Genomic DNA, 14,244 nt, shown 5'->3' with positions numbered 1-14,244 from the left:
ACACAGAGATAGACAGACAGACACTATGGTCTCTTGAGAACTCACAGAAAGCCCAATGGAAAGTGTCCCTGTTCCAGTTTGCTAATGCTGCCGGAATGCAAAACACCAGAGATGGATTGGCTTTTATAAAAGAGGGTTTACTTGGTTACACAGTTACAGTCTTAAGGCCATAAAGTGTCCAAGGTAACACAGCAGCAATCGGGTACCTTCACTGGAGGATGGCCAATGGTGTCCAGAAAACCTCTGATAGCTGGGAAGGCACGTGGCTGGCGTCTGCTCCAAAGTTCTGGTTTCAAAATGGCTTTCTCCCAGGATGTTCCTCTCTAGCCTGCCGTTCCTCAAAAATGTCACTCTTAGTTGCTCTTGGGATATTTGTCCTCTCTCAGCTTCTCTGGAGCAAGAGTCTGCTTTCAACAGCCATCTTCAGATTGTCTCTCATCTGCAGCTCCTGTGCTTTCTTCAAAGTGTCCCTCTTGGCTGTGTCCCCTCCTCAAATGTCACTCACAGCTGCACTGAGTTCCTTCTGTTTGCCAGCTCATTTATATGACTCCACTGATGAAGGCCCACCCTGAATGGGTGGGGCCACACCTCCATGGAAATATCTCATTAGAGATATCACCTACAGTTGGGTGGGACACATTTCCATGCAAACAACCTAATCCAAATGTTCCAACTTAATCCCCACTAATATGTCTGCCCCACAAGATTGCATCAAAGAATATGGCTTTTTCTGGGGGACATAATACATTCAAACCAGCACAGTCCCCAATATGAATATTCAGCTTGCGTATTCAAGATCTCTGATTCGTGGAGAAAATTATACAGGCAAAATTTAGCTATGAAATGTATCTGAAGTTAGAAACAAGGAATTTGGAAGTATTTTAATTTAATAAGGTAACTGAGATAAAATATTTATATAACACCTAATGTGTGCAATGCAATCACAATACTAAGTACAGAATTCAGGGAAACAGAAAAGTAGTCAGACATAATCTCTCAACTCTAGGTTCTTGCAGTCAAGCAAGGGAATATAACAATAGGACATGATGGAATACTGCAAATGCTTTAAGAGAGGCACAAATGGATATGTGCTTTAAGAGAGGGATAAGATCACTGAGTTGCAGTGAGGAAATGAGGAAAGACTTCACTGAAGTTGCAGCATTTGAAATGAACCCTAAAAGTGGGATTCTGACAACCCTAACTTCTGAATATAAAAACAATTTAGACACGAGACTTCCAGGAAAATGTGAGAGTAGGTGAAGTGGAATGGGCTTCTCTTCTGTGAAAGAAACTAGGGAGGGGCTGGAGGATGCCCAGGACTGCAGTTTTGGGGTGTGACGTCCATAGAGGGTCCTCTGAAGTACGGGTAGAGAAAATGGACAAAAACGTGGAGAAACGGCGCCTCAAAGGATGGAGTGAGTTTCTTTTGCCAGGTCTACCTCCTGGAGCCAGCAGGAGTGAGACAACCTCCAGGCAAGAGAGCAAGCAGCAGCTCTCCACATGCATGCATGGACCTTGGCAGTTAGCTGGGACGGTGATCCTCCACAGCCAGACAGCCAGGAGAACCTGTGAAGAAACCTGAGGGCACTTACTCTCCCCTCACGGAAGTCCAGGGGCGGGCGGGCACCTGAAAGAAGTGGGGATGGAAGACTGTACCACACAAATGCATCAGGAGCCCCTCCCACATTTCAGAGGCTCACCGGGCAGCACTGCAGGCAGGGAGCAGAGCATGTCTGATCTGGAGGGTGCCCTTGAGTGGACTCCCTGCCAACTGCTCAGGGCCCACGTCGCAGGGCCAGGGCAGGAAGTCCCCAGTGCACTTGGAGAAGTGGTGCACTGACTGGTTCCCCACCCAGTTTGGACTCCGCCCAGCGCATAGCAGAATTTCTGGGAAGACCAGCTTGAGAGCACCACCTGCTGGTAGGATAGAGAAACTGCACTCCAAATTATATACAAATGCTCTCCCGAATTATATATATATATGCTCAAATAATCCTGCATTTCCCGAAATAACCTAATCAAGTCAAGCAAATGCCCCAAAGCCAAAGAAAATAAAAAAGCACTTGAAGAATCTAGAAGATTTGGACAAGCCAAATGAACAAATTAAAAAGCTGGAAGAAACACAATTTGGAGCAATTAATTAAAGAAGTACAAAAACATCTCCAAAACAACTTCAACAAGATGGCTAGAGACATACAGGAAATCAAGAAGACTCCAGAAGAGCATAAAGAAGAATTAGAAAATTAAATTAAAAATAGCAGATTTTATGGAAATAAAAGACACTATGGATCACATTAAAAATATACTGCATGCCCCCTTGAGGAGCCTGTGGAGAATGCAGGGGTATTCGCCTACCCCACCTCCATGGTTGCTAACATGACCACAGACATAGGGGACTGGTGGTTTGATGGGTTGAGCCCTCTACCACAGGTTTTACCCTTGGGAAGACGGTTGCTGCAAAGGAGAGGCTAGGCCTCCCTATGGTTGTGCCTAGGAGCCTCCTCCCGAATGCCTCTTTGTTGCTCAGATGTGGCCCTGTCTCTCTAGCTAAGCCAACTTGAAAGGTGAAATCACTGCCCTCCCCACTACGTGGGATCAGACACCCAGGGGAGTGAATCTCCCTGGCAACGTGGAATATGACTCCTGGGGAGGAATGTAGACCTGGCATCGTGGGACGGAGAACATCTTCTTGACCAAAAGGGGGATGTGAAAGGAAATGAAATAAGCTTCAGTGGCAGAGAGAATCCAAAAGGAGCCGAGAGGTCACTCTGGTGGGCACTCTTACGCACACTTTAGACAACCCTTTTTAGGTTCTAAAGAATTGGGGTAGCTGGTGGTGGATACCTGAAACTATCAAACTACAACCCAGAACCCATGAATCTCGAAGACAGTTGTATAAAAATGTAGCTTATGAGGGGTGACAAGGGGATTGAGAAAGCCATAAGGACCACACTCCACTTTGTCTAGTTTATGGATGGATGAATAGAAAAACAGGGGAAGGAAACAAACAGACAAAGGTACCCAGTGTTCTTTTTTACTTCAATTGCTCTTTTTCACTCTAATTATTATTCTTGTTATTCTTGTGTGTGTGCTAATGAAGGTGTCAGGGATTGATTTGGGTGATGAATGTACAACTATGTAATGGTACTGTGAACAATCGAAAGTACGATTTGTTGTGTATGACTGCATGGTATATGAATATATCTCAATAAAATGAAGATTAAAAAAAAATATACTGCAGACACGCAACAGCAGATTTGAAGAGGCAGAAGAAAGAATATGTGAACTAGAAGACAGGACAATTGATTGTGAATGGGCAAAAGAACAAACGGTGAAAAAAATAAAAAAATTTGAAATGGATCTCAGAGAAATGATGGACAAAATGAAGTGAACAAATTAAGAATCACTGGTGTCCCAGAAGGAGAAGAGAAGGGTAAAGGGCTAGGAAGACTGTTTCAAGACGTAGTTGGAGAAAACTTCCCAATCCTTCTAAACGACATAAATACGCAAATCAAAGATGCCCAACAAATTCCAAACAGAATAAATCCAAATAAACCTACTCTGAGACATATACTGATTAGATTGTCAAATGCTGAAGAGGAGAAAGTTCTGAAAGGGGCAACAGAAAATCGATTCACCACATACAAGGCAAACAACATACAACTAAGTACTGGCTATTCAGCGGGCACCATGGAGGTGAGAAGGCAGTAGTATGGCAAATTTAAGATTCTGAAAGAGAAAAATTGCCAGCCAAGAATGCTTTATCTAGCAAAGCTCTCTTTCAAAATTGAAGGAGAGTTTAAAATTTTCACAGACAAACAAATGATGAGAGAATTTAACAAGAGACCTTCCCTGCAAGAAATACTAAAGGGAGCTCTGCCAGCTGAGAAAAAAAGAAAGGAGAGGGAAGTCTGGAGAAGGGCACAGAAGTGGAGTATTATTAAGAATAACTTAAATGAAAAAAAGAAAGAGAGGGGAAAAAACAGATCTAACAATTAAAAACCAAAGGATAAGATGGCTGATTTAAGAACTAACTTCACAGTAATAATGTTGCATGTGAATGGATTAAACTCTTCAATTAAAAGATACAGACTGGTTGAATGGATTAAAATGTATGACCCATCAATATGCTGTTTACAAGAGACTCATCTTAGACCCTGCAACACAAAGAGACTGAAAGTGAAAGGATGGAAAAAAATACTCTAGGCAAGCTTCAACCAAAAGAAAGCTGCGGTAGCTATACTAATATCAAACAAAACAGACTTCAAATGCAAAGATGTCATAATAAACAAAGAAGCATACTATATATTAAATAAAAGGGACAATTCACCAAGAAGAAATAACAATCATAAGTGTTTATGCACCCAATCAAGGAGCTCCAAAATACATGAGACAAACATTGGCTAAACTGAAGTGAGCAATGGACACATCTACAATAATAGTGGGAGACTTCAATACACCATTATCTTCTATAGTTAGAACAACTAGACAGAGGACTAAAAAGGAAATTGAGAACATAAACAATATGATAAATGAATTAGACTTAACAGACTTACATATATTGTTACATCCCAAAGTACAACCTCTTGTGCCTATGGAATGTTCTCCATAGATCATATGCTGGGGCACAACACAAGTCTTAATAAAATTAAAAAGACTGAAATTATTCAAAGCACATTCTCAGACCATAATGGAATGCAACTAGAAATCATCAACCACCAAAGAACCAGATCCTTCACAAATATAAGGAGGTTAAACAGCACATTCCTAAGCAACCAGTGGGTCAAAGAAGAAATTGCAAGAGAAATAGGTAAATTCCTAGAGACGAATGAAAACGAGAACATAACATATCAAAACCTATGGGATGCAGTGAAGGCGGTGCTGAGAGGGAAATTTATAGCTCTAAATGCATATATCAAAAAGCAAGAAAGAGCTAAAACCAAAGACCAAACTGAACAACTGAAGATGTTAGAGAATGATCAGCAAACTAACACTAAAGCAAGTAGAAGAAAAGAAATAAAGATTAAAGCAGAAATAAATGAGATGGAGAGCAAAAAAAAAAATACAAGAAAGAGAAACAATAAAACCAAAGTTGGTTCTTTGAGAAGATCAACAAGATTGACAGACCTTAGGTAGACTGAAAAAGTCAAAAAGAGAGAAGGCCCAAATAAACAGAATCAAAAATGAGAAAGAGTTAATTACTATGAATCCTGAAGAAATTAAAGAAAAAAATTCTAACATGATACTATGAACAGTTGCATGCCAATGAGCTACACAATTTAGAGGAAATGAACAACTTCCTGGAAACACATGAACAACCTAGACTGACCACAGAAGAAACAGAAGACCACAACAAACCAATCACAAGCAAACAGATCCAATCAGTAATCAAAAATCTACCTACAAATAAAAATCCAGGGCCAGATGGCTTCACAGGGGAATTTTACCAAACTTTCTGAAAACAATTGACACTATTCCTGCTCAAACTTTTTCAAAAAATTGAAGAAAAAGGAACACCACTTAATTCATTTTATGAAGCTAATAACACTATGATAACAAAACCAGATAAAGATACTACAAAAAAGGAAAACCGTAGGCTGATCTCCCTAATGAATATAGATGCAAAAATCCTAAACAAAATACTTGCAAATCGAATCCAAAGGCACATTAAAAGAATTAAACACCATGACTAACTGGAAATCATTCCTGACATGCAAGGATGATTCAACATAAGAAAATCAATTAATGCAATACACAACAAATCAAAAGGGAAAAATCAAATGATCATCTCGATAGATGCTGAAAAAGCATCTGACAAAATTAAACATCCCTTTTTGATAAAAACACTTCAAAAGGTAGGAATTGAGGGAACCTTCCTCAATATGATAAAGGGCATATATGAAAAACCCACAGCCAGCATAACACTTAACAGTGAGAGACTGAAAGCCTTCCCCTTAAGATCAGGAACGAGACAAGGATGCCCATTGTCACTTCTGTTATTCAACATAGTGCTAGAAATTCTAGCCAGAGCACTTCGCCAAGACAAAGAAACAAAAGGTATCCAAATTGGAAAGGAAGAAGTAAAACTGTCATTATTCGCAGATGATATGATCTTATATTTGGAATATCCTGAGAATTCAACAACAAAGCTATTTGAGCTAATAAACAAATTCAGCATACTGTTGGGATATAAGATTAATGCACATTAAGTCAGTAATGTTCTTATACACTAGTAATGACCTAATGTAGAGGCAATAAAAAAAAAATTCCATTCACAGTAGCAACTAAAGAAATCAAGTACCTAAGAATAAACTTAACCAAGGACTTAAAAAGACCTCTATACAGAAAATTACAAAACTTTACTAAAGAAATAAAAAAGAACCTAAATAGGTGGAAAAATACGCTGTGCTCATGGATGGGAGGACTAAATGTCAAGATGTCAATTCTACCCAAACTCATCTACAGATTCAATGTAATTCCAATAAAAATTCCAACAACCTACTTTGTAGACTTCGAAAAGCTAGTTACCAAATTTATTTGGAAGGGAAAGGGGCCTCGAATTGCCAAAAACATCCTAAAAAAGAAGAATGAAGTGGAAGGACTTATACTTCCAGACTTCGAAGACTATTATAAAGCCACAGTAGTCAAAACAGCATGGTACTGGCACAAAGATAGACATATTGATCAAAGGAATAGAATTGAGAGTTCAGAAATAGAACCCCAGAACTATGGTCAGCTGATTTTTGACAAGGCTCACAAATCCACTGAACTGGGACAGAACTGTCTCTTCAACTAATGGGGCTGGGAGAACTGGATATCCATAACCAAAAGAATGAAAGAGGACCCCTATCTCATATCGTATACAAAAATTAACTCGAAGTGGATCAAAGACCTCAATATAAGAGACAGCACAATAAAACTTCTAAGACCTTACACCCAAAGCATAAGCAACCAAAGAAAAAACAGATAAATGGAAACTCCTCAAAATCAAAAGCTCCTGTTCCTCAAAAAACTTTGTTAAAAAGGTAACGAGGCAAATAACTCAATTTGGGAGAAAATATTTGGAAACCATATATCTGATAAGACACTGACATCCAGCATATATAAAGAAATACTACAACTCAACCACAATAGTACAAACAGTCCAATTATAAAATGGGCAGAAGACATGAAAAGGTATTTTTCCGAAGAGGAAACACACACATGAGAAAATGCTCATCTTCACTAGTTATTAGGGAGATGCAAATAAAAGCCACAGTGAGATACCATCTCATACTAATAAGAACAGCTGCTATTAAACAGGAAACAATAAATGCTGGAGAGGATGTGGAGAAACTGGAACTCTTATTGCTGTTGGAAATGTATAAATGGTATACCGCTGTGGAAGACAGTTGCGTGGTTTCTCAGAAAAGTAGATATCAAATTACCCTACGATCCGGCAATTCCACTTCTTGGTATATACCCAGAAGATTTGAAAGCAATGATACGAACAGACATTTGTACACTTATGTTCATAGCAGCATTGTTCACAGTTGCCAAGAGATGAAACAATCCAAGTGTCCTTCAATAGAGGAATGGATAAACAAAATGTTGTATACACATATGATGGAATACTATGCAGCAGTAAGAAGCAAGGTCCTGAAACGTATGACAATATGGATGAACCTTGAAGATATAATGGTGAGTGAAATAAGTCAGACACAAAAGGAGAGATACTGTATGTTACCACTTCTACGAACTCCTTGAACAATGTAAAATCAGTCTCTTATAATGTAGAATATTAGGGGCCTAGTGATAGACAGAAGGTAGTGGAGGGAGAATGATAATCTAATATTTTCAGATATGATAATAATGGGGGATTCAAAGTATAGGAATGGATAGGGATGATGACTGTTTGTTAATGGGATTATAAGTATCAGAGCTGTACTGAAGGCAAATAGGATTGAAATGGGTTGTTTAAAGGCATGTATCCCACAGATCAGCACTACAAATATAGATAGGTGCTTGCCTGATATACTTCTAAGGTATGACACTAGTATAGAGAGTTGACAACAGAATGGTACAAGGGAAAAATCTACCCACTGCATACTAAGCACTATAATTAATAGGAATACCTTATTAGTACCACACAAATACTAGGGACAAATAATTAAGGGCTGAAAAGAGCTACAAGGTGTTTTGGTTCATGAGGATTGTACAACTAAGTGATGATAATGTGAGATATGGATGGATTATTGTGGCATAACATATGCTACATGAATTTAGAAATCCCCTACTTTATAAGTCAAGCCCTAATCCTGAGACTTGCTCTTTGAAACTTATGGTTTCATCTATTATACCTAGAAGTCACCTCCAGAGAACCTCTTTTGTTGCTCAAATATGGACTTTCTCTCTCTAAGCCTAACTCTGCAAATAAATTCATCACCCACCCTCCAATGTGAGATAGGACCCCCCAGATAAATGAGTCTCTCTAGCAATGTGGGACACGGATTCCGGGAATAAGCCTGACCTTGGCATTAAGGGGTTGAGAATGCCTTTTTGACCAAAAGGGGGAAAAGAAAGGCAACAAAGTAAGGTTTTAGTGGCTAAGAGAATTCAAGTAGAGTCAAGAGGCTCTCCTGGATGTTACTTCTATGCAAGCTTCAGCTAGATATGCTATATGGCCACAGTATGCTAAGTAGTCAACAGCAGTCAAGTCCTGAAAACCTTAAAGAATACTCAGATCCCTATCTGAGATTCAATAAAAATTTCACTCACCAAGTTTATTCTTCAGAAACTTAAATCCTCCAGAGAACTCCTATGCCAGCTAAGTCCCAAAACTCAGTGGCAATAATCTCTTCAAGAACATCAACCAGATGTGCCCCTTTTCCCATAATGTCGATGACCCTTTTTAACATGAACAGGTAGTGGTCACTGCCTAGACATCTCTGAAGATCGGGAAAGTGATTAAACTAGAGGAATGGATAGCAACACACAAGAAGGAATTTAACAAAGGATTATGAATACTGAATTCCTATATAATTTTCTTCTTCTTAGTTGCTAGGGTATTAGAATAGTTAGAAGGAAAGAACTGAATTGGTGGAACTGTAACCCAAAACATCCCTTAAAATTTGTTCTATATCTACTTGTTAAATTGTAATTTGAAAGTTATCACCTTTTTGTTTATACGTTATATTTCACAATAAGGAAATAACTGAAACTATGGTACTGTAAATCATAATGTGTTTGGAAATTTCCTACATAACTACGTGTTGAATCATACTTTGAAAGATATTATCTTTTTGCATACATGTTATATTTCACAATAAGGAAATAATTGAAACTGTGGAACTGTAACCCATAACATTCTTTGATATTTGCTCTCTAACTACTTGTCAAATTGCACTTGGAAAGTTATCACTTCTATGTATATATGTTATATTCCACAATAAAAAAAGTATAATTGATTAAAAAAAATTTAAACCAAAAGGCTTTCCTTTTGTTTTTATGGCAATGTATATTGCCTCATAGTTACTATTAAGATGGAGGGTGGGAGATGAAAATGTATTAAATCAAGCTAAGAAAACATTTTCAAAAAAAGAGTTTACAAATGAGTAAAGAGGCAGCCAACTCAATTTTAGAATTTAATACTAAGAAACTGAAAAACTAAAAGAAGCAAAGATTTAGAATAACTGAGGTTATTCACTCATCCACTTATTATTACTCTACAAACTTCTAAAAACAGAGAGGCACTACAACCAGGCACAAAATTTAGCTTTAAGATATATAGTAACAACCTAAGTGTCCATCAACAGATGAATGGATAAATAAAATGTGGTATATCCATACAACAGAATATTATTTGATCATAAGGAATGAAGTTCTGATATGTGTTACAACATGGATGAATCTTGAAAACATTATGCTAAGTGAAATGAGTAGACACAAAAAGACAAATATTGCATGATTCCACTTTTATGATATTTCTAAAACAGGCAAATTCATTGAGAGAGAAAGTAGGTTATCAGGGTTATCAGGGACTGGGGGTTAAGGGGAATAGGAAAGTATTGCTTAATAGGTGTAGAGTTTCTGACTGGGATGATGAAAAATATTAGAAATAGGAGAGATGATTATATTATGAATATAATTAATACTGCTTAAAAATGGTTAAAATGGCAAATTGCATTTACCACAATAAACTAAATAAAATACAAAATAAAAAATTACAATTATGGATGTATATTAGTTATCTATTGCTAAATAACAATTACCCCAAAACTTCAAAGATACTATAATCTTGTTTTCTTAACATCATATATTGTGTTTTGCCTATTTTTGAACTTTATAAAAAAAGAATCATATAAAATGTCCTCTTTGTTTTTTTCACTCAACATTTTGCTTACAAGATTCATCTGTATTGTTGACTTCATTTGTAATCTGTTTATTCTATTGGACAGTATTCTATTGTTCGAAAACTTTTTTTAAAATCAACTCTTGAAAAAAGCTGATAGCATAATGTTAAGACAGACTTGAACTAAAATTCCTGTTCCATTAGTAAAGTATTCAGTGATTTACATATGGAGTCTCAATTTGTCATTATTAAAAGGAGAAATAAAGCTTAGATCATAAAGTTGTTGTGAGCTATAAATTAAAAAAGAAATGTAAAATAACTGGCACAGAGTAGATGCCAAGTACTGGCACAGAGTAGATGTCAAGTACTCATTCCCTTCCTTTCCTCCTCCCCAATCAAAATGTAATTACACTACCGGTAGCCCCATATACCCCGTGCTTTTGGTTTCTTTGCCTTCACCCAAATAGTTCCCTCTACCTGGAATGCTTTTCTTTGCCATCTCTCCCATATTCTAATCTTACCCATCCCTTCAAAGTAATGCTAAAATGCTACCCCCTGCCACTTCAACTATATTTCACCCCGTGCCACTTAACACAGTCTATCCTGTGTTGTAGTTGTCTTCAACTAGCTACTCGAGGAAAGAACATAGATATGTTCATCTGCATCTCTCCTACTATACAGAGCATACAGTATTACACCTAGCAAACACTCAAATATTTGTAGAGTAAGTAGCATTACCCTGGATCTGTCCTTACCACCTGTGGTAAGCTGTTTGTACCCCAGAAAGACATGTTCTTAAAGTTAATCCATTCTTGTGAGTATGAACCCTTTTAAGGTTACTTTTGATGAGGCTACTTCAGTTAAGGAGTGACCCATCTCAATCAGGATGGGTCTTATTCTATTACTGGAGCCCTTTACAAGAGAATGAAATTCAGACAGAGAGAGAAAGAAAGTCTCAGAAGCCAGAAGCTGAAATCAACAAAACCAGGAAGAGAAAGGAGAGACTAGCAGCTATCGCCATGTGCCTTGCCATGTGGCAGAGAAGCCAAGGATCACCAGCAATTGGACTTCAGGAAGAAAGCATCATCTTGATAATTCCTTGATTTGAACATTTTCCCGGACTCAAAACCATGAGTGAATAAATTCCCATTGTTCAACCTGGCCCATTTCATGGTATTCACTCTGAGCAGCCTAGGAAACTAAAACACCACTGAAGAGATATGACATCCATTTATACCTGCCATTTTCAAATCAAAACAAGTTAAACTGTCACTACTGCTTGCTCCAAGAGCTCAATCAAATGGTTTTGCAATAAATAACTATATTTCCATCAATATCTGCATGCTCCAAGATCTCAATCAAATGGTTTTGCAATAAATAACTACATTCCCATCAATTTCTGCATTTGGCAGAAATCTATTTGTGATAGGCTAGGTATTTCTTAGAAGGAGGTGATTTTAGCAATACAATATAAAAATGTTTTGAAGGAAAAATGGGAATAATATTTTACAAAAATCCTACAGAATAATTTTGTTAAACAGCTCATCAATACAATTATCAATGTGAATTTTTATGAATATAACTAGTTAAATAATATGAATTATATCTATTATTAAAATGACTTATTAAATTAAAATATTATTAAAACAACTCTGTTCATTTAGTTCTAAGAAATTAATAAAGAACCTGTCATCCCAAAATATCCCCTTCTAGAAAATAATTCCAAAAATGGCCTTCATATTTTCTAATAAATTCATACAAGTATCTGTCTAGAACAAAGGCATTTAATTTTTACAATGCACCATTTTCTAAGAAAACTTGGTTGCCTAGGAATTTTTTAGAGAATCCTAGAAACACTTGTTAATGTTTAAGGCAAATGAAAACAGGACATTAAGTGCTCAAGGTTGCTTATAAGGTAAATTCCAAACAAACCACAACAACAACAAAAAAAAAACAAGGTCCTTCAGCTTGGTATTTTAAGGATTTGGAATTTTTCTACCTAATCAATATTTCCTTCACTACTTTGATTTCCCTAAACGGTGAGAACAATTTTTTGTTCTTTTTTTAAAATGAATTCTATAAATAACTAATAAGATCAAGTGGTTCAATCACAACTCAGATATATGAAATGTATCTTCTCCAAGGAACAAGGGCATTCTCTTAGATAACCACTAGTTAACCAAATCATCAACACGTCAATGTTAAATTTTCTGTTACATAATTATAGTCCATATTCAAAATTCATTGATTGTCTGAAAATTGTTCTTTGAGGCTTATTTTTTGCCCCAGTCCAAAATCCAATCCAGGATCATGCACTGCATTTAGTTGTCATGTTTCTTTACTCTTATGACCTGGAATAGTTCCTTAGTGTATGTCTTTTATGACTGATATTTTTAAAGTATACAGAGCAGTTATTTTCTAGAACGTCTCTCAATTTAAGTTTGTCTGATGGCTTTGCATGTTTAGGTTGAAGTTATGCATTTTTGTAGCATGTCACAACATAATACCGAATACTTCTCACTGTGTCATGTCAGAAGCCATAAGATGCAGTTGGTCCCATAATAGGTGATGTTAACTTTGAAAACTCGGTAAGGTGGTATCTGCCAAGTTCCTCCACTGGAAGGTTACTATTTTTCCCTTTGTAAAAAGTAAATATTTTGTAAGGAACTACCTTGAGACTATGTAAATAACCTGTTCTTCATCAAACTTTCACTCAATAGTTTTGGCACTCACAAATGATACTTGTGTGAATCAAGTACTATTACAATTGTCCCCAAATGGTCATTTTCTAACTTCAATGTTTTGACATTTGCCATTTTACTGAAAGGAAGAACTTTCTCTTTCTCCCCATTTATTTGTTTATTCATTCATTTATTTATGTTTGTATGGATCAGTGGAGTCTTCTTTTTTCAGTGGGTGACTGTCATTATTTATTTTGATGTACAAATTTTTTGAAATCTGGCCAATGGAAGCCTCTTCAAACTGGCTCCTTTTCCTTTTGCCATGTTCCCATCATTCTTTGAATACTTTCTTACTTTCTGACACAATAAGATGTTCCAGATTCATTTATACTTTCCCTGACCAAGTTCTTGCAGGTTATCACCCATGTTTTGGTTTGGTAAAGCTACAAAATGCAATATACCAGAAATGGGTTGGCTTTTACTATAACTTACAATTTATAGTTCTTATGTCATGAAAATGTCCAACTCAAGGCATAAAGAGGACAATACCTATACTCTGAAGACAGGATGCTGGCATCCGGGACACCTCTGTCACATGGGAAGGCACATGGCCATTATCTGCTGGCCCTTCCCTCCCGAGTTTTGTTGCTTTTGGCTTCTGGCTTCAGTGGCTTCCTCTTTGTTCTCTGTGGGTCCTTTCTTAGCTTCTCTGGGGCTTTTCTCTGTGAGCTTCTCTTAATTTCATCTCTTTGGCTTTATCCTCTTATACAGACTCCAGTGGGAGGATTAAGACTCATCCTGAATGAGACGGGTCACATCTCAATTAAATAACCTAATCAGAAGGTCCCACCCACAAGAGGTCTACACAGGCAGGAATGGATTAAAAGAACATGGCCTTTTCTGGGGTACATAACAGCTTCAAACCACCACAAGTAACTTCTCCAAGGAGTTCTGGTTTCCTTTTAGTGGAAAGGGTTTAGAAACCAAAATCTGGGTGTTAGGTGTGGTCGCTGTTACTGGGGAGTCACTGCTTCTAGACCCTCTTAACAAACAAAGGCTTTCTTATGCACATACGTACACTCATATATGCATATACAGATGCACATACAAATGTGTACATACATATACACATATGAGAAATAGATACATATACACATGAGAAATAGATACACATACATATACATGTGTATTTATCTATCTTTATATACATAGATATTAAAAACCATGCATTTA

General features: G+C 37.0%; 1 protein-coding gene across 11 annotated transcripts in view; it reads right to left on the bottom strand.

Annotated features, from left to right (window-relative positions):
- NUMB (NUMB endocytic adaptor protein) overlaps nucleotides 1–14,244 on the bottom strand; it is a 260,763-nt gene that overhangs the window by 110,681 nt on the left and 135,838 nt on the right. The window lies entirely within an intron of this gene.

The sequence above is a fragment of the Choloepus didactylus genome, chromosome 4 (genome assembly GCF_015220235.1).
Source record: "Choloepus didactylus isolate mChoDid1 chromosome 4, mChoDid1.pri, whole genome shotgun sequence".
Lineage (NCBI taxonomy): Eukaryota > Metazoa > Chordata > Mammalia > Pilosa > Megalonychidae > Choloepus > Choloepus didactylus.
This window is presented reverse-complemented; position numbering and strand designations above follow the sequence as displayed.